The sequence below is a fragment of the Lissotriton vulgaris genome, chromosome 6 (assembly GCF_964263255.1).
Source record: "Lissotriton vulgaris chromosome 6, aLisVul1.2, whole genome shotgun sequence".
Taxonomy (NCBI): Eukaryota; Metazoa; Chordata; class Amphibia; order Caudata; family Salamandridae; genus Lissotriton; species Lissotriton vulgaris.
This window is the reverse complement of record NC_141694.1, coordinates 1,742,194,224-1,742,216,362: the sequence shown is the minus strand read 5'-3', so window position 1 is coordinate 1,742,216,362 and position 22,139 is coordinate 1,742,194,224. Positions and strand designations below refer to the sequence as shown.

At 43.2% G+C, this 22,139-nt stretch overlaps 1 protein-coding gene across 3 annotated transcripts in view; it reads right to left on the bottom strand.

Moving 5' to 3' along the window:
• The window catches only part of LCLAT1 (lysocardiolipin acyltransferase 1), a 554,842-nt gene that overhangs the window by 335,674 nt on the left and 197,029 nt on the right, over positions 1 to 22,139 (bottom strand). For all 3 annotated transcript variants that reach the window (XM_086927978.1, XM_086927975.1, XM_086927976.1), the window contains one exon: positions 616 to 719. The gene's annotated coding sequence lies outside the window, so the exon portion shown is untranslated. The remainder of the gene's footprint in view (positions 1 to 615; positions 720 to 22,139) is intronic.

Genomic DNA, 22,139 nt, shown 5'->3' with positions numbered 1-22,139 from the left:
ATCACTCAGAGCACCTTCAATGGTAACAGCTGGAAACGTACCATCTTATCTTAGTCTATGGCTCTATGCAAACAAATCAGATTTGTTGAATTCATGGTTATGACGCTCATGGTTACAGTATCCTCAAAGATGTTTCACTAGAAGATCTTGAAGGCTAATATGAAAAGTGCCGAGCACTGGAAAGTCCGTCTCACTTCAGATTTCTCCATTTGTTTGTCCCAGAGCAGTCCATGGACCTATTGTGCCTATCAAAGGATTCCAGCTGTTTAAACTGAAAGTATCTTTACTTTGTATTTTTTGAAGATATCCTTGCAAGAAAAAGTAGTTAAATAGTGGAAAGTTAGCAAAGAGTCAGGAGTGATAGGCAATTTTGAAAACTGATAACAAAGATGCATTGTCCACCATGACGGCTTAAAAGGCAGATTGAGCTTATGGAGAAGAGACCGAGGAAGGAATATACTAAAATAAAAACATATTTCTTTTATTTTATTTAAGCTTATATTCAGCTTACGCAGTGTTATTTTTGTCGGATCAGATTTTCTTTACTTTGTTGTGCGTCACCATTATTTATTTTGTTATTAAAGTTACTTTTTTAACCATTTATTAACAACCTACCTTTAATCCTCTTGCTTTGCATTTGCTAGCCTGGAATCTAGTGGGTTGCCATGCTGCTACTCCTGTTCATCTAGACCATTTGGTTATCATTCTTTTACAGCATTCTGCAAAAAAGGGATAATAAAAAAATGTATAAGAAACCAAATATAATGCAGTAATTCCCATCTGTCATTTTCAACATGAATGAAGTAGCCAGTGAATGAGTAGTGGGCCAACACAGTTTAAATATTAACCTGTTTTAATGTAGCACTTTGAAATGCTACTCTGTAACTCAATGTAATGGTACTCAAAATAAAGAAATCTTTCAATCAAGAAAAAGAGCAGCAATCCATCTTTCAAAGTAGAGTATTTCTACCACGTGAATACATTTTTATTTGCTAGGCTGTAAGTCCAGATATGCCCCTTTCGAGGCTGTTCCCTCCTAATGGCGTCAACAAGTCATTGGGTAAGGTGAAGCCTGCAGAGGGGTTTTTAGTTCTGAAAATGTGACTGCAGAGCTGTCAAACAATCGGTTTACAATACACAACAAGCATTGGCATAGCCAATAGGTCTCGCTTTTGGGGCCTTATAAGTATTTAGTTATGCAGCACAATATCCTTGGTGCAACATCATCAACTAATGCATGGCTAAACACTTGTAAGGTCCCAATGGCGAGACCTAATGGCTATGCCAATGCTTGTTTAAGAAGTAGTGGTAGAGAGCCTAGAGGAGATAGATAAAATACCGTTAGGATACAGGGAATGATTTCAAAGAAGGGGGTTGCCATCTATGAAACCGACTCTGTGTAATTTATTGCACTAAAATAATACAGAATAATACAGGCTATTATGAAACTCAGAGTAGGCAATACCTAGAGAGAGGAGCCTGGCAGAGAATAGAGGATAAGGGGAGCTCAACCCGATAGAAAGAAAGGAGTATCAGTTGATTATAATAATAATAATAATAATAATAATAATAATAATACTTTTTTGTGACCATGCTTGAAGGATTGAGGCGTATTTATTTTGTAAGCAAGTATTATTAACAATATTATTAATACTTCTACTGCTGCTACTATATGAACTGCTACCACTGATAATAATGATATGAAAGGATACTACACCCCGGGTTCAGCGTCTCTTTTTTGAAGATGCAACTCGAATGCAACAGCATAAATATATTTTAAAATGTCTGAACATTTAGTATGTCTATATTTGGAATGATGCAACCTCAATAAGAATTGTGAAAGCCGACAAAATGCATTTAATAAGGAAATGCATTTAATAAATATGTATTAAATAATGCTTAATATAATATGGTGGGAGCCTGGGAAACACTTCAGGAGATGCTTGAAACATCTATTTTATTTCAACTCTTCGGTGGTATTAATGCCTAATGCTTTATTAGGCGACCCAATCGGTTTTTAATGAGCATGGAGGCATTGGTGAAATGGTTTTCTATTCAGGATAAAACAGACCGGCAAAGCTACGCCAGGTCTTGCATACAACACCAAACCCTTGTACTAGGAGGAATGTCGAATTTACAAGTAACACAGGCAGACACAATTTCAGGCTCTTTGCAATAACCTGCATTCCAGTACCCGTGCGGTGCGTCACATTTTCTTTGCTCTCTGGCTCGGATACAACGTCTTTGAGAACATTCCAAAAGGGAATTCGAACGTTCATGTCTTCCCGGCGCCAAACATCAGGAGACCGAGGCCGGTCACTTTCACAGGCTCGCTCACGCTTCACTATTGCCTTCGGCATTGTGAGTACCGCGTGCAAGGATAAGAAGCAGGGAGAGTTTGCCGGATAATTGACAAGTACCGGAGCTCTGCGCTTCTGGTATTATTGATTTACCCTATACTCCAGATAGTTTGTCAAAACATCATGTTTTCTTGCCTACATTTTATTATTTCGTCTGTCATACGGTAAGAAATGTTATATGGGAACATTTAATAAAATCTCTCCAAATAAGTGCTGTAATTATGACTGAAATCTAATAACAAGCACTGTTTACTGACCAGCACCGCCTCACCCCCACAACCTCCATCTCCAAAGACTCCCAACGAAATGACGGCACAAACGCAACAAAAAAAGGTTTCCTGTTTCCGCCCCTTCAGGACTCCCTGACCTGCCTCATGGTTGCCAAGGCGATATTTCAAGAAATATTGTCGTGATACCGTAAGGCAGGTCATGGAGTCCTCGAGAGGCGGTATCCAGAGCAGGCAAATCTGCAAAACAGGAGCTTTTTCCAATGGCAGGCCTCAGTTTCGAGAGGCCTGCCAATGAAAAAAAGGGGCGTGGCTTTATGACCCCTCCTGACAATATCTCTTTGCCTGCTACAGCGCATGCGCTGCTAGCCGGCATCGACCAAAAAAGTGGACTTCTGGTGTGCCCCCTAGAGGCACTGGCTTTTTTTCGACCAGCCTCATTCAGCTATTGGCTTGGGACTTTGTCAATCGCCTCTTGGCTCAGCCCCAAGTTGGACCCATCTCTTTCCTAATGTTTTTTCCTCTTTGGGTGTGCCCTTCTACCCTCACTTGAGTGTTTAAATTGAATTGCACGAGGCACTACTTAACATTTATAGGCCTCTATATTTTAAATACAAACAAAAACAGAACTGTATTGAAGGCAAGGGGCCTTTAAATACAGTCCACATGTAGACGTTTTGTCTGTTTCACATTAGAACCAAGCCTACTGGCTTAGCTAGAGCTTGTTTATTATCCAAATGGGGCAGGGAATCAAAGTCCACCACCATCCCAGTCGGAGTTCTCTCTCTTAATAGTCATTTGACGTGTATGAAGAGCTATAACTCTGCAACTGCCGTCATAACACAATTGAATGGCTGTAAGGTCTTGAAAGCCAGCAACCAAAAGCATATTCTACCAACGTAAGATACAATTAGATGTTTTATTCAACTATTTTTAACTGAATTAGACATTGACATTGCCAGGCTCTGATTCTTTCATACAGAGATTGTCATCATGAAAGCCTCTCCAATCAAATATGCATGCCCACTAATTACGCAAAAGGAAAGGGAGGGGAAATATCCCATGCCCACCTAACACCACCATCTTCTCTTGGCAAAAATATCTCTCATTCAAAAATACCATGAAAACAACTCACCCTTAATCCTGGAAAACTAAAAACAAAAAACTTTTTAAAAACATAAACCTGATAAAATGAAGCATGCTGAGGCGTGCTTAAGTGGGACGTGTGAGTGATCACATAAGATCGGAGGATATTAATGATACTCTACGATACGGATGACGTGATTATACGTTTTCCATTGGTTTGAACATAATCAATGTCATTATACGCTGCCATTATCCAAAAAGCTACACTGGCTGGCCGTTGAAGCCGGCATTGGCTTTACTGTGGCCTAAAACGCAAACATAGAAATACATCTCACCCTCACAGATGTCAGATTGACAAACTGCATATATCAGGACATGAGAAGAACACTAAAGGCAGAGCTTGCCTCCTACTGAAGCTCCCAAAGAAGACAAAGACAAGCAAATAAGGGTTTTGAAGCCAGGCATCCAGAAAATAGAACCAACTCCCAGCGACCTGAAGACAGACCCTCCTCTTGATGTCATATTAAAAGGCCACATAATCCAACTTTTCAAGCTACATATAGCAATCTAGACTGTGCCATATCTAGAAATATTGATAAACAGGCACATGCATCAATGTTGGCTTTTGCGATTTCTTAATTGCGATTTTTAAGGAATCGCAATTAAGGAATCGCAAAAGCCTATGCATGTAGAAATCGCTTAAAAAAATAGCGATTTCTAAACATTCCTTAATTGCGACTCGAAATTGTGAATCGCAATTAAGGAATACCACCCCATTCATTCCTATGGGTCTAGAGGCCCATAGGAATGAATGGTAAGACATTCTCAATTTGCGATTCTCAATTAGAGAATCGAAAATTGAGAATGCAATTTCAAAACTGCCAGGGTGTCAAAAGGACACCCTGTTGCACCCCTGAAATTAATCTTTGCACATATGTTGCGCACACACATGCCCTAAGGGCACGTGTGTGCGCAACATGAAACTTTGAAAAATGCACAAAAGTGCATTCTTCAAAGTTTTTGCAAATTACCATGAAGTTCAACTCCTTGGTAATTTGCTACTCCGATTAGCGAAATCGCACTTTTTTCACTTTGATGCATTGCATTTAAGAAATCTCAATTTGGGATTCCTTAAATTGCGATTTTTGCATTTGGGATGATGCATCCCAAATGCAAAAATACTGGTCGCAAAGTGGCAGATTCTGAGAATCTGCCCGTTTGCGACCGGTTTTGAGCTTGATGCATGTGACTGATAGACCCCACTCCCAAACAAGAGCCACTCCCAAACAAGACCCAATGTCCCTCCTCTGTTTCCGACTATAAAAGACGCTCTCCGTCACACGTGGGACTAGGCCTGCGCTATATAAAGACATAATGCAAAGGATGAATTAACGGGAACACAATGAGAAACATCAGGATCGAGAGAACACACAAACGATGAATGTATGCCTGCCAGACTAGAGGCAGAAGAGATGGAGACATAGTAGATAAAACCGATAGGATAAACAGATAGAAAGGCAGAAAACAAAGATGAATGAGTGACATGGGCTGTACAAATATGAGACCGTGAAACAGAAAATGCTTGTGAATAAAAGGTTACTCGAAAGCTAAACAAGGATTTAATAAGCAGAATAACACAAAGTTAAAATCCATTGCTTTATATCTCTGCCGGCCTGGCTCGATCTGGGAGGAGACGAGAACAAGGAGGGGACGGGATTGGCAAGAATATCTGGCAACAACAAGGAGTTTCCGAATACAAGGACATCTCACCATGGAGAGTGTGTAGGTTCAGGGGAATGTGGCCTGAATGTATAGCGCAGTCAGAACTGCTGACGACTAGAACGCTTGCTGAAGTTGCTGACGTCATCCGTGTATTCATACCCTGGGTACATCTCTTCTGTTGCCCGTGCATTAGCCTCCTGAAGATTGTGAGCTCTGAAGCATCACACATTCACAGCACAACCAGTGACCACACTGGAAAATGAGAGGCAAAAACAAGCCTGGGGCTCATCACAGCATTCCGGGGCCAGCAGGCTCGGCTCAATGAGCGAACACACAATTCAACAATGAACTCGAAAAGAAAAACATTATTTTATTATGATAATCTTCGTTTCTCTGGCGACTCCGAGTACATGGAAAACCGCGACCTTTCCCATCAACCGAGGAGTGGAAAGAGCGGGGCTTTTAGTGGCTGCTTGGAAAGATCCGAGAGGGTTTGAGGCTCCAGGTGGAGAGTGTCAAGCTGAGGATGTCCCGCAATCTGGAAGGCATCCTGCGACCACCCCGCATGCTCAGACAGACCCCACTAACTGGCTCTGATGGGCCCGGTCAGGCCATTGGAAGTGTGTGCCCCTGCAGAATTCAAAAGCGAAGGTTAAACAAGCACTTGCAAAGCAATTGGGGCGAGCCACGAAGAACTGGTGCCACGAATACATTTCTTTCTGAAAGCATGAAACGTAAAAGATGAAAAAAGAAAATATGCCACCACCTAAACGCGGTGCTCATATGCATGCAATACAAAATGTAAATAAAACAAAATAGATAAATAACCATTGCAAACAAGTTTACTATAACGGTCTGGGTGCCTTCCTAGCCGGGAAGTGTATTCCTAACAGGTATAGAAACTCTTACATTTTAATGCCTATCACAGAAAAATGGGATTCTTATGGGCATAAAGTAAAGATGAGACTGGCTTTGAATTATTGTAACCTGAAGCTACAGTTTAGACAGAAAAGGTTGACTAAAATAAGCATTGGCAAATCTAATAGGTCTGGCATAAATGCGCTAACGTATGGAAGCCACATTTGCATTTGTGCATGCCCCTTTTTGCTGGCGTTAGCAGAATAAGCCAGAATAATTAGCTTTGGCCATTTTTTTATTTTTTTACGTGAAAACATCGAAGAGGAAGAACAATGCATGAGACTGAGGGAGAAAACAGTAGGAGCTCCTTACGATCCCTGTTATTTTCCCACTTCGTAATTACCATTACCAGGGGTCTCAGTAATTAGAAATAATAGGGATTCACATCTTTCCAGTCACATTCAACCCCACCGCAGAGTTTCACACCTGTTTTCAGGAGCCGAAATCTTCATGTGAAAAAACAAACTTATAACGCCGATAAGCCCATGTCCACCCATTACGGGTCCACTGTAATTTACTGGCCTCTCGCAAAATAACTAATCCCCCAGGACATTGCAGCATGGATTAGCACATTTTGCAGCACAAATATGGAAATATTGCTGCATTTTTGCAAGACTTTATTTGACTGTTCTGCATTAAAAAAGCCCTCCTGTGTGCTCCGTGGGCGGAGTGCCCAAAATTGCATTAAAAAAAAAATACCTCCCTGGGCCCCACCGCATGCCCAATGGGCAGCAGACCCTACATTTAATTAAAGAAAATTGCCCCCAAGCCTGCCACCTACACCGTGGACAGGGCCGGACTGGCCATAGCAGGCACCGGGCGTTTCCCCGTTAGGCCGCTAGGGCCAGGCTGGTTTTGGGCCCCTGGGGGGCCGGTTTTGTTACCAGGGGTCGGCAATCACGGCCTCCTACAACAAAACCGGCCGAAACCGGCCTTCGCAAACTGCTGGGCTGCACTCCCCCTCACCCCAGGGGGGGCCAGCAGAGCAGTTTGCTAGGGCCGGTTTCTGATCCCAGTCAGCCGTGACCGTGGACCATAGATTTAATTTTAAAATGCCCCCCCTAGATTAAAAGTACAACTGTTGACCCCTGGGCCCTCCCAGTACCCTGGGCCCAAAACATGTAAAAAAAGAATGACCCCTGGGCCTGCCACATGCAACCTGGGCGGTGGGCCCTATATTTAAGTAAAACATATTTCCACTTGGGCTCACTGCATGCCCCATTGGCGGCGGGACCAAAACATGATAAAAATGCCCCCCCATTGGCACGCGACCGACAGGGCCCACAGGGGGCATATATTTTTCTAGTAGTAAGCCCACCACCCAGGGAACTTGAGGCGGGCCCAGATAGCAGTATTTTTTACTTCTATCTAGTGCTAACATCCATGGGGTATGCGGCGAGCCCAGGCATATTTTTATGCCGTTTTGGGCTGTGAGCAGTGCTTTAAATGGGCCGGTACGGAGTACCGGCACTTCTTAATTTTCTCCCCTTGAGTACCGGCACTTTTTTCTAGAAGAAAGAGTACCGGTACTCATGGGGATCTGACTTTAACCGATTCAGCGCGCTCCCTTTATCCCTCAAGTTATACTACGGCAGCACCTTTCAAGCACTGCACGGAATCAATCAATGGAGCCTGTCACCAGGACCCAGTGTGAGCTCCTTTGTAAATCAGAGCAGGGGTGTGTCTGCTGAGTCATTTGCTTATCCAAAGATCTTTCACAGTGGGCGCTAAGAGGGGGCTGTAAAATCTAATGGGTGGCGGTGGGAGGCACTATTCAGGACATAACAAAAGAACGTATGGGAAGGCTTTTACAGTCGCCGCGCATCTGAATTGCTTTCTTGCACACTTCCACTTCCACACTCGCTGATTCCTATTTCATCGACCTTGGACAGACCTTAAGACCAATCAGAAATGTGGAGATTGGCACCAGGTTCCCCAGTACAGACGTTGTCAGCTCTGGCCCTAACTCTGGTTTACAAATGTTCCAGGAGAGACTTGTTTATTTATTTTATGCGTTTTTATATAGCACAGACTTTACCCGAAGGTGTCAGAGCGCTTCACAATAGGAACAGTAATGATACAGGAGGAGAAAATTACAAGTGAACAAATTACAAAAGCCAACGTTAAGTTACATGAGGCAAAAGTGACAATTGTGAGCAAACAAAATACAAGAAGTAGCAAACGATACATTACAGGAGGAAAAAGTGATATGTGTGCAGGTTACAAAAGCATACACAGTACAAGTAGAGGTAGAATACTGCAATAAATGGCAGACACTTCAGCACAAGAACAAACGTTACATGAGGCGATGGTGGCACTTGCGCAAGTATCTAAAGCAAACAAAATGTAAGAGGTAGCAAACAGTAGGTTACAAGAGAAAAGTGACGTGCGCATGTTACAAAAGAGTACCAGTACTGGACAGATGGCTCAGTGGGCTGTAAGCCGCCGGTTCGATTTAAGGCAGGCTGAAGCAGCATGTAATCCTTATGCGGTTGATAAAATGAATGCAGATTTCGTGCATACAACCTTGGCACGGTCAAAAAGCCAACCCTGCCCCTTGTTCCCCCCTTAGCCCAGCCCTAAACTCCGCCCACTGCTCCTTTTGGAGAGTACCTGCACTTACTTTTTTCCATTTAAAGCACTGGCTGTGAGACCCTCCTTCTATTGGCCCAGTGGCGAGGAGGCCACGAGACCAACACAAGGAGGGTCGCATTCTTCAAATTTGGCGGGCACTTTCACAAAAAAGTGCAGGCTTTTTACGAATCCGCAGATTCTGCAATTTCTTTGTAAATCACGAAATCCTGGAAGGCCCGATTAGGGCCACAGAGAGTAAAGAACAATGTGGAAAACCAAAATGGAAAAAACTAGCACCAGAGTCCTTCCTAAAATATATATATTTTTTAAAGAGTACCACAGAGAAAAGATTAACTAAAAAGATTGCATTCTGCATTAAATGCATATTTGTGACAAAGAATTTCATGTATGATGATTCACTGTTCTTCTGAAACGTAAAATAGTCCATAATGCTTTGCAAAGCAAATATTCAATATCATGAGGTGAGAGACTGAATGAATGAATGAATGAATGAAGTGGCATTTATTAAAGCACAACACTCATCCCCCAAAAAGGTGATCTCAGCGCTAAATCCGCCATTACAACTGGGCAAAAAGCCAGGTCCTCTGGATGGAGCCAAATTCCACCCTTTGCATATTTTAAAGAACTAGTAAAGCAAGGACTTTTAGACAGCTGCGCTGTGAAGCCAGTCTGGAAAATAAACAAAGGATCCAGAATGGAAAGGAAACCATTACACCATCTGTACCGAGGGGGAACGTTGACTTAAACACTGGGGAAGCAAGTGTTGCATTGTGTGGGGTAGGGTAAAGGGGGGGGGGGGCGTCCTAATGTCCCTGGCTAAAATGTAAATGTAAAAGGTATCCTGAATGCAATATGGACATAATGATCTCCTAAAAGATGGCACTGTGTGTTACTTTGCAAATGTAGTTGTGTTGTTTTATTGTTGAAGAGCAACACAACAATAAAACATTTTTTTAAAGAAATGAAAGGAAAAAACATTGTCAAAATAAGCTGTTGGTCAATCAACCCTGTGACTAAAGTGAACATGTGAACAGGAAAATGCAGTCATTCACAGTGCAAGAAAGTGAATTAATGCCATGAGTGAACCTATTGACCCACGCTGTGTACTGTGGTGGGACGAAGCAAAATGTATCAATGGATAAAGAGTGATAGAAATATATATTAGTCCTGACCCTCCAGTTCCAAGGAGGGAATACAGAGCAGGTACAGACCACAGAAAGTCGTTTCCCAATAAGTGCAGAAAGACTGGTTCAAAGTTCCATATTGCTTGTTTATTCACCCATAATGGTCCAGACAAGTGTTCACCTCAGACGCGTTTCGATCGCCTCCGCGGTCGAAATGCGTCCGAGGCGCCTCTAGTCTATTACTAGAGTCTGGTGGCACAAATAAAGTGGTCTCTAGAGCAGTCTTAAACACAGCAGCCAAAAGAATGGGTTTTAGTGGTGTAGCAGGGGTGGCCCGGAATTCAGCTCGAGTAGGAACTGCACCAAAGATTATGAGCAACTCTTCCCCCCCTCCCCCCCCCCCCCCACCGCCACCACACAGAGCTCTGGGCACATCAGAGCTCTGGGCCCTTGTACTATTGTTTCTACTGCACCATTGATAGCTACGCCGCAGATGGGTTTGCAGTGACTTGCCTCTCTGGAACTTTCACACATCCTGTCCTTTATTTGGACCCAATAAAAACTACAGTTGGCTCAATACGGTAATCTTCGAAGTGAACTGCTCTTGATAAATAAAGCACACATCCACTAGTTTTCTTCAGTGCACCAGGGGCAATATTATCAAAAGTGCTCCTGGGGTGTGTACCGGCTTTTTGCATCCATAAGCTCGCTTCGGTATTACAAAGGGGTAGCAGATGCTTGCGTGGCCCCTTCCGTAATACAGATCGCACCCGCGCACAAATATCGCCAGCACAATCTCAAGCAGGTGTTCCAGCCAGATTATAGGCATAGAGGCAAATTAGCTGTAAGGGAGTGCACCGAGTGGGCACCAAAAACAATTGGCACACACAGTCTGTTCTGCCCTGCCCCCAAAGAAGCGTACTTGGAAGGAACTCCTATGGATCCCACACACATCCCCTTGCAGGCCAGTGAAATCAATCAATCATAACATTTGTAAAGCACACTACTTACCCATGAGGGTCTCATGGCGCTGGGGAGTGGGGGATGCTGCTACTGCTCGAAGAGCCAGGTCTTGAGGAGTCTTCTGAAGGACAGCAGGTCTTGGGTCTGCCGTAGGTGGATGGGGAGGGTGTTCCAGGTCTTGGCGGCGAGGTGGGAGAACGATCTGTTGCTGGATGTCGCTCTTTGGGTGCGGGGATTGTGCCAGGGCGAGATCGGCGGAGCGGAGATGGCGGGTGGGGGTGTAGAAGCTGAGTCGGCTGTTGAGGTACGCTGGTCGGGTGTTGTGGAGTGCCTTGTGTGCGTGGGTGAGGAGCTTGTAGGTTATCCTCTTGTTGATGGGGAGCCAGTGCAGGTCTCTCAAGTGAGGTGTTATGTGGCTGCGGCGAGGGAGGTCAAGGATCAGGCGTGCAGAGGCGTTCTGGATGCATTGAAGCAGTTTCAGGAGTTTGGCCGAGGCTCCTGCGTAGAGGCCGTTTCCGTAGTCCAACCTGCTGCTGACGAGGGCTGGGTGACCGTTCTTCTTGTTTCGGTGGGGGTCCACCTGTAGTTCTTGCGAGCATGCGTATGGTGTTGAAGCAGGAGGAGACGGCGTGCAGAGCACCACGATCACATTCCAATATGATTACAAACGTCAACCAGCAATTAAAGTTGCTAATGGCTCAAAGTGTTTACATAGACTTGGCTACCACAGAAAGGTAATGTTAACTACATTGGGGCAGCAGATAGTTAACAAGTAAGAAAGACCTTAAGGCTAACGTTTGTGCCACAGATGTAAAAGTATCACTATCAGAGGTCCACTTTGTGGTATACCCAAGTATACAGCGTTATGTTTTAAAATAAGGCTATACCTAAGGAGTAGGAAGAATAATTTTGAAAGTGTCTTTGGCATTCCAGTGACCTACACTATGACATCCTCAGAGATCAGCGCCGTTGGGGACCAAATGCACTTCTAGCTACATTATCATCTTGTCTAGAGCCATCAACAATGGCCTCCCATATTTTAATCTTGTTCCTTGGGCATATTTCTGTGGCTTGGTGAGGGAGGGAATTGTTCACAGACCTTTGCACTTACTACAGAACGCCTGCTGCTGCTCTAAGGTACTTAGTCTTGCCTTTACTCACCACTTCTGGTTTGGTGGCAAAGATCATTACATACCTTGGTTGCCTGGTTCTGTAATGTTTTGGTCTTTCCAAGTACAAGCGCTTAGAGACCTATTGGTGATAACGCACTATATAAATTGAATAAATAAAATAAACATACAGTGCGGTCAGGACTAACTAAAGTCGCTTGGATTGATCGGTGGTCCCTACCTTTTGGCTGAAATTCAGGAAGAGAGCGAGTAGTGCCTTTTCATAATTCAACTCGCACATGCCCCTATCAGATTGGGGGATTTCAACTACATATGTGTAAGTAGATAGGTCAGTCATGCTCTCTAGTAGAAGATTAAGGCTTTCATTGTGACTCTCTGTTCTAAAAGTCGTGTTCCTTTTGCAGGGCAAGCATATTGGTACAGCGGGTTCGTGAGAGACATTAGAGGTCCTCGCCCTTCTCCACGTCTATTTGAGTTCAGGTTCTACCCGACCATCAAAATTGTACGGATGTTAATAACTGGTAGAGAGAAGGAGCATCCGCTAACCCTGCTTGTACATTGGTACTCTTCACACAGCCATTTTTAGGTCGAGCCTGGGCAGCGCATGGGCATGCGCTGCTCTGCGAGGCATGCTATATTGAGGAATGGAATAAAAGCTCTGCCCATCTTTCCAATTGGCTCCTGTCAAAGTCCTTTCAAAATTGTTGCTTTCATTTGTGAATAGGCTTACTTACATTTGTGAATAGGCTTACCCCACTTGTACATTGGTACTCCTGGCACAGCCATTTTTAGTAACTAAATAACTAAAGGAGAAGGAAGGGTCTAAGGGAAAATATTTAAAGACCTGCCCAGAGTGAAATGAGAATATTTGAACTACATTTGACATTGATGGGAATCCAGTATTTCTCTGTATGGGTCTAATCAACAATTACAGTGAGTCCATTGATTAGGTTGATATTTTGGCACTTTATGGAGGAGCTAGTTGTATCTAGCCCCCTTAAGGCTCACTGACTTATATAGGAGTGCACGCATCTTTGGGAGTCTTGCTGGCTCTTATTTAGACCCCCAGTTTGGTTTTGTTATTTGATTACAGCCATTTTTAGGTCAAGCCTGGGCAGTGCATACGCTGCTCTGCTAGGCATGCTGTATTGAGGAATTGAATAAAAGCTCCGCCCATTTCCCGCCCATCTTTCTAAATGGCTCCTGTCAAAGTCCTTTCAAAATCGTTGCTTTCATTTTTGGATAGGCTTACTAGTCTCTCCTTGGTACCACCTTGTCTGCATTCGTAACCTCCCAGAACGACTGGACTTTTTACTTGTGGTCTTACACGGTCTGCTTTATCTAGTCGGTGACCACTATTTTCTTTAATGGTTTACACCGTTATTCCACCCACGACGTCTCTGCCCGCTCTTATATTGTTGTTTTAATGTATTTATTTTTTAATATGCAGTAAAGTCCGCTTTCACTTTAGCGCCCACCCTTCTTTATTTAATTTATTTACAGCCCGGTTTGTTTTCACTTTAGCGGCCATGCTACAGAAACTTGCTTTCTTGATTTTTTCAGTGAAAGTGCCCAATATCGCGCCTTCACTGAAATGTTGGCCACACACCGTTCTTTAGATACTGCTCACTGTAACCTTAATAGGAGAGCAGCATCTAAGGAAAGGGGCGCAGCCACCATTAAAGTGGTCTCGCAATTGCAAGAGTTTGAGCTATCTGCATTAGAAATGACAATGCCTTTTGAATGGATATATATATATATATATATATATATATATATATATATATATATATATATATACATACATATATTGCTTTTGAACATAAAAGGCATTGTCATTTACAATGCCAATAGCTTAAACTCTCGTGTATGCGAGACCTATTGCATTGAAAATGCTTGTTACACCTGGCACCGTTTTTATCCCTGGACCTGCATTTTTAAAATAGCACGAAGAGACAGGAATTAGAACTTTAACAGCTATATTTACTTACTGTAGTTAACACTCCGAAGACTTACTCTAGCCCCGGAGCAGTCAACAGGAAGTTATGTAAAATTTAAAGGAGGGTCAAGAGGGTGAATATATGGCAAAGTCCAGGTGAAAGTGTTCAAAATATCACTACCTCTGACAAATGATGCTTCGTATCATCTTCAAGACAGCCCGGTCTGAATGGAGTAAATGCGGAAGCTAGTATGTCTATATTACCAATAAAACTTAATGGACTAAATTTGGTGTGGACAACAAACAATCAAAGTGAATTTATTTCAGTTAATAAAAAACATACTATTTCACACAACCAGATCGTTTAAAAAAGGGAGTGCAAATATTATATTTCTTTTTATTGATTTTTCAACAATTTCATTTGTATGCAACGCTAAAACACATAAAATATTGGTGTGGATAATAAACAATATTAGAAAGGTAAATCCCATGAGTACTTAACCCTGTAACAGCAGTACTAGAAAGAATGCTACTAGCACCTCTGCCAGCCAACACATGGATGCCAAGAAGGCAAAAGTGAACAGAGCTAAATGCTACAAGGGGGTATGTGTTCGGATGTTGGTACTCACACTTCCATTACAAAGGGTTGAAACTCAAATGCCCTGAGAGTGGATCAGCATGCCAAGCCAATGAGAAACAGGTTAAGGCAGCAGGATATACATGATTGGCTAGGAAGGCATCAGCTCATAGTCAGGCCAACTTCAGAAGACAGCAAACCCGGGAGCCGCACAACCAATGCCAATCACACTACATTCACGTATTAGCTTTCGATGTCTGCACCCAAGTGAAACCTCCAGCCACCTCCACTCCCTGAAGATCCCAAAAGTAAAAGATAGGAGAGACAGAGTCCTAATGGCCACTCAGTCCCAGCAGCAGATTGCAGGAAAGCAGGAACAATTCACAGGCCTTGGGTCAGGACAATTCACTCAACTAACGGCCTCTTCACTTACATGAGGAGTGCTCTGCGGACTTGGGGATCCGGAAGCTTGGCCACAAAATCATGCAGCGGTGAGCTCTGCGCTCCTGTGATCATACAGTCTGCGAAGATCACATGGCCTCTCGGGCTCAGACATTAGAAAAGGCAGACAGAGGCGATTTCAAACCCATGGACCGGTAGCGGTGTGGGTGAATGAACAGAGCTGCTCTTAAATAGTGCATCTCCAACAGATATAACTCGAATTTAAAATGGGGACATTACTATTACCTGAGGGCCACCACCAGTTGCAACATTAGAGTTTGGCAGTTCCTATGAAAACTATCGAAGTTAAGTTTGGCATAGTGGCACCCTGTGTCTGAAGCAGCCGTATCTGACGTGCACCTTCGTCTGAAGTGATAGACTCACAGGGAACTAACTGGTGTGCACCCTCCTCACCCACCACAGCCTATCCTGGGCAGCCATGGACCTCGCTATAATGGATGAGTGCACCACTGAGCAAGCAGCAGCCCCCAAAACAACACCAGACCTGTGAAGAGGGAACGCACCGGAGCATCATCCACTGTCATCACACACGCCTCATGTGAACGACTAACTAGCCTTCTCCATCATGCACAGCAAATGGAATCATGTACAGCCTGGACAACCGTCCGCGCCCCCTTTCTGGGGCCATCACAGATCATAAGCAAAAATGCCCTGGTTTAAATTTGGGTAGGCAGTCAAGACGGTGATGGTGCAAATGTAGTAAGTGTTACTGAGTGATGGAGCAAATCCAGATATCTATTGAGAATTAGTGACTGTTGGCTCTATAGTACAGAGGTTGGCATATAGGATTAACACGAGATCCTGCCAATATAAACATGTCAAAAGGATTATAAAGGGATGGGGCAAATATGAACATATGCCTTTAATTACTGAGCAATGTGGAAAAACTGAACAGGCGCAAAGAATTTGAGAGCAGTGGAGCAAATCAGTAAATCCAACCAGGATTATACTGAGTGATAATGCAAATATGAACATACACATATTACTATCTGATGGGGAAATATACACTTTACTAATGGGGTTATTGGCTATAAACTGCATAATGGAGGTCATTCTTTATGTAATGTGGGTATTCTTGGCACGGTTGTGGCAACCCCGGTATAATGCTTGGATTGGCATAATGATGGTAACTCTGGCCATTTTTAGAATATTTTCGGCAATGCTGTCTGAGGCCTCTGCATGTCCAACAAGTGTAACTTTTCATTAATCATTATTCACTCAACCATATATTCACTTATTTAACCATTTACCCATGCATCCATTCACCGTCCAACCACTGACTCATTCTCACATTCACCCACACAATCACAGATACAAGCCAACCAATCAGTGTCGAAGTACTTCCATCTGTAATATAGCTAGAACTATTAGCTTTGCCAGGGCTTGTTATTTATTTGAAAGTGGACATGGGAGGTGATTCACCAGAAGGTCATGGGTAGTGGATGGGAGATAACGCACAGGTTAACGCCATGATGACATCACGGGTCTAGACTATTGTCCTAGCCTTATCCTTGCAACAACTAACCACTTCCTTCTGCGGGGCTACGGGAAGGGCCATGTATTGAAACCAAATAAAATTAGAGCTTTAAATGGGCCGGTGCTGTCCAGTAAGGAGTACCGGCAATTTTTTTATTTTGAGAGTGTAATGGCGGGCTTCGCTCGCATCGCCTTTCTCGTGGGTTTTGGCTCGTGGGGTTTGGCTCGTGAGTTCGACTCGCGTCTTATCACGAGCCAAAGCCCGAGGCTAACTTTGTTTCTTTTCAAAAGTCGTATCCACGAGCTAAGGCCCGTGCTTACTGTACTAGCATGTTGTGTTTCAAAAGCCCTTCCTCGTGCTTGGTCGGCTGTGTCTTCCCGTTAGCCATTGTAACCGCAGGCTTAACGGAGACAGGACGTCCATCACGGGTGGAGTCATGTTCTAAGGATTAAACTTCTCTTACCTGGAATATTCCGCCTCTTCCTAATTTATTACATATTTTGGCGACAAGACGGAGACTCCACCCCACCCACGCTGATATTTTTCCGTGATTCAAACCTCGTCAATCACAAGCATTTTCATTGGACGGTCGAATCTCTGGCTTTTCCAATCATTAGAGCTGCCTCTACAATTTCTCAAACCGGCAACTCTTATTGGACGGTGACAATCCCCTTCGAAACGATCGACCTCATTGGATATCCCTTTTCACAACTTTATTGAGGTATCGTACGAAGACTGGTTTCAAGACGCAACCACAAGGTACTGTGTTGATTTAAAATATTTCTTTATTGTGCGCTCCTTCAACGATACGCACGTTGTAATTGAAAACTTTGCGTGTCACTTCAGCGACACGCACGCTTTCGACTTACAACGCACCTGGCAATTTAAATATCTTCTGTTAAGGATCCAAGCATTGCGTGTCATTTTCAACGATACGCACGTTGTTGTTGGATCGACATGTAAACATCGCGTATCATTTCAGCGATACGCACGCTTTCAGCAGATAATTTCAGGATATTTACAAGGTTGTGTACAGCGTATCTTTACAGCGATACGCACGCTTTTTCATGTGTTGAATTTACATATCTACAACGTTTTAGACGTTTTTGAAACATTATATCATCATTTAAATAACATCTTGTTAATGTTAAGATAATTGTGATTTTAGAACTATAAACCCTCTCGTAATTCTACATTCATATTTAACATGGCTAATAACCAGTGGCATCAGATCACCCAACCCCCACCGTTCTTGAGCAAACCAGGCACTCCAGACATAATTTGGTCTGAGTGGTTCGGGTTGTTCGAGAATCACTTAATTGCTATTGATGCCACTGAGTATTCTGACAAAAGAAAATTCGCCATTCTTTTTGGTTGCTTAGGACAAGCTGGTCAACGAATATTTAAGAGTATTGTTCCCATAGCACCACCTATTTCATTAGATGAAAGCGGAGACAATCTTTGGAACGTTTACATTGAAGCCATTGCAAGATTAAAAAAGCAATTTTGTGATGAACCTAACATTATGTTAGAAAGACACAACTTCTATGCCAGGAAACAAAATGAAGACGAGAAGGTAGAAGAGTACATCGCTGCACTCAGAGTTTTAGCTATCACTTGCAATTTCGAACCTTCTCCTGATAAATTTATAAGGGACCAGTTCGTATTTAATTGCGCTGCTAGGGTATTTTGTAGGATTAGTACAGTGCTTGGGGAGGGAGACTGTCACTAAAATTTATGTAGCAGAAAAAGGCAAAGACATCGTAGGCTGGAAAGACTTAGCCTTGATGGGTCTTTATTTAGTTCCAGGTGACGAGAACCCCATTAAAGTTGGGAAGTTACCTACCTTTAAATCTGATTTATCTGTTACTGTGATTGATGATCATAGCGCAAAGGTTCAAGAAATTTTGTCAGAATTCAAACCAGTATTCATGGAAACGGTAGGGAGTGTCAGAGGATTTGAGCATAAAATTAGACTCATTCCTGGGGCACAACCAGTTAGTCATAAAGTTAGAGCTGTCCCATTGAGTGTCAGATCTGAATTAAAAATAATGTTGGATGATTTGTGCAAACAAGGTATAATTTCCCCCATCAATTCTTCACAATGGGTCGCACCAATCGTGGTCGCACGCAAAAAGACTGGGGAAATTAGATTATGTGCGGATTTACGCACATTAAATAAGAACATTATTGTTGACTGTCACCCGCTACCGAGAATCCACGAGCTTCTGGCTAACATAGGCGACGCTAAATGGTTCTCTTTGATTGATCTGAGGTCAGCGTACCATCAGGTGCCTTTGGCGAAGGAATCCCAAGAACTTACCTCTTTTATTACTCCTTTCGGAGCTTTCAAATTCCTTCGCCTCCCTTTTGGGTTAGCGTCTGCTGGAAGTGTTTTCCAGAAGCTGATGGATGTGATGTTTCAAGGCATAGCGGGTGTGCAAGCATACCTTGATGACATCCTGATTTTTGCCAAATCATTAATTGAACATGACGCTATTCTTAGAAATGTGCTTTCAATTTTAATGTCTAGAAACATGACTGTTCGCGCTGACAAATGCAAGTTTGCAGTTAACAAGATTGATTATCTGGGACATACAGTATCGGACCAAGGTATCACTCCCAAGTTTTCAGTCATTAGAGCCATTGAAGACGCTAAACCTCCTCCTGATAAGGATGCTTTACGATCTTTCCTAGGTCTTGCAGAATATTATGCAAGGTTTGTCCAATCATACTCCCAAATAGTGGAACCTTTAAGAAAGCTTTTGAGAAAAGGGTCTAGTTTCGTTTGGACACAGGAGTTAGACAAGGTTTTTTGTGAGATCAAGAAAATGATTGTTTCCGCAAAAGCCATACATGCCTTCAGAGAAGATGCCACCTCAGTTATCACTGTAGATGCGAGTATTTCTGGTCTAGGGGCAGTTCTTACACAAAAGGTGAATGGTCAGGAACAAACTGTGGCGTTTGCATCCAGAGCACTCAAAGAGTTTGAACAGAGGTACAGCACCATCGAAAGGGAAGCTCTAGCTTGTGCTTGGGCGGTCCACAAATTTAAAATGTACATTTGGGGTAGGAAATTTGAGTTGGTCACTGATCACAAACCACTAGTTTACATCTTTGATAAATCCAGTTCAGCGTCCATGTCAGCTCGATTGATGAGACTAGTCTCAAAATTACAAGAGTTCAATTTTACTGTTAAACATATTGTCGGTGGCAAGAATTTTCGGGCTGATTGCCTATCTAGAATGGCTATGGAAAAGGACGATGAGGAGGATTTTCTTGTAGAGGACGTCGAATGTGTTACCCTTGTGGATGCAGTGGATGAAGTTAGTGATGTGATTTCTGAGGGCGATTGGAAGGAAGCCACTGCTTTAGACAATGTATTGTTAAAAGTGATAGAGTTTACCACACAGTGTTGGCCTGAACCAAGATGTCTGAATGGCGACCTACGTAGTTTTGCCCAAATTTCTGAGGAACTGTCTGTTGAGAACGGCATTGTACGAAGAGGCGAGAAATTTGTCCCTCCTTTTAAACTGAGGGAGTCTATTATTAATAAGGCACATCAAGGGCATCTGGGGACAACTAAAACCTCTATGCGCATTAAGCAGCGCTATTGGTGGCCCTCAATTGATGCCCAAGTCAAAAAATTGATTGACTCGTGCCCAGAGTGTTTATTATCCGATAAACATTGGCGCACACTGAAAATTCCCCTGCATCCCACGGATTTCCCTAGTTCCCCCTGGGAGAAAGTTGGGGTAGACTTTTCGGGGCCATATTCCATTCTCCAACAGGAGAATAAGTACATTATTCTTTTGGTAGACTATTTTTCGAAGTGGATGTACTTTGATTTTGTTAAGACTCCTGATTCTGATTCCACTATATCCTTTCTCAAGCGGGTGTTTGAGTTAGAGGGATCTCCCAAGTTTATCGTCACTGATAACGGAACTCATTTTGTTTCGGATAAGATGTCTAAATTTTTGAAACAATTAGACATCAAACAACTCAAAGTCTCCCTTTATTCCCCAGCTTCGAATGGTCTCGTCGAGAGGGGGAATAAGGTGGTTAAAGAGGGTGTTCAGACGGCGATTTCTTGTGGCTACAATGTGGTTGATTTCGTAAAACAAAAAGTGTGGCACTACAATACCTCCCCACACTGTGTAACTGGGATCTCCCCGTTTTCCTTGCTTAGAGGTAGAGAGGACCGTTCTGTACTATTCCCTTCATGGTTGCATCAGGACTCTGCTGGTAAAGTTATCGATTTGGATTCTGTTAAGAAATCTGTTCTAGAAAAACAGAGTCAAATGAAGCTACAGTTTGATGGTGCCTCAGTTGGTAAATTAGTAGACCTGCAGGTTGGTGACTGGGTTTTAATCAAGAGTCCAGGTAGAGTGGTGAAAGGACGCTCAAAATTTTTTGCACCCATTCAGGTAATTAAAGTAAGTAAGGGAGCAGCCTTTCTGGGAAAAAAGGGTTGGTGGAACAAACGCCAACTGGTGAAAGTCTCTGATCACCAAGCGGAGATTATAAAAGGAAGGAAGCATAATGGTTACTCAAATAATTTGGATTGGAGTTTTTGGATGGATGTCCCTTCTGTTTCCAGTGTTCCCAACCATTCCTTTTCACAAGCTCCTCAGTCCTCATTGCAAATCCCTGGGGAGATTTCTCCGGATCCTGTTGTTAGTCAGGGTGCCCCTTCTTACACAAAAGTTTCTTCTTTCGGCAGACACATCAGGGCCCCCGAGAGATATAATGAGTTCATTAGATTTTAAGCATTTGTATTATTTTTGGTCAGATCCAATGTGTTTTTTTTTTTTTTTTCTTCTTTTATTGACTGTTGTAAGGGGGAAGGTGGTGTAATGGCGGGCTTCGCTCGCATCGCCTTTCTCGTGGGTTTTGGCTCGTGGGGTTTGGCTCGTGAGTTCGACTCGCGTCTTATCACGAGCCAAAGCCCGAGGCTAACTTTGTTTCTTTTCAAAAGTCGTATCCACGAGCTAAGGCCCGTGCTTACTGTACTAGCATGTTGTGTTTCAAAAGCCCTTCCTCGTGCTTGGTCGGCTGTGTCTTCCCGTTAGCCATTGTAACCGCAGGCTTAACGGAGACAGGACGTCCATCACGGGTGGAGTCATGTTCTAAGGATTAAACTTCTCTTACCTGGAATATTCCGCCTCTTCCTAATTTATTACAGAGAGGGAGAGTACATGCACCTCAAGAGTGGAGTAATCGTTTTAATTGGAGAGTGCCAGCACTACTCATAAACAAGTAGGTATTCTGGCACAGAGTACCTGCACTTCTATTCAAGCACTGAATAAAAGCCATCGCGCCTTTGACCTTCCAGTTCTGCCACTGCCTCATGACCCCTGGGAAAAGGGCAGTTACTACCCCGATCTGCCCCAATCTTACTTGTCGCTAATGGCCTCTCAAACAAGTGAGAAATGGTTTTGTGCTATGTGAGAACCTTTATTAAATGATCGTTGTTTGGCAGGGGATGTGGGAGGAATCCTGCAGCCCGTATTTTACTGGTGTTAGCAATAATCATGGTAGTGACTGAGAAAGCATAAG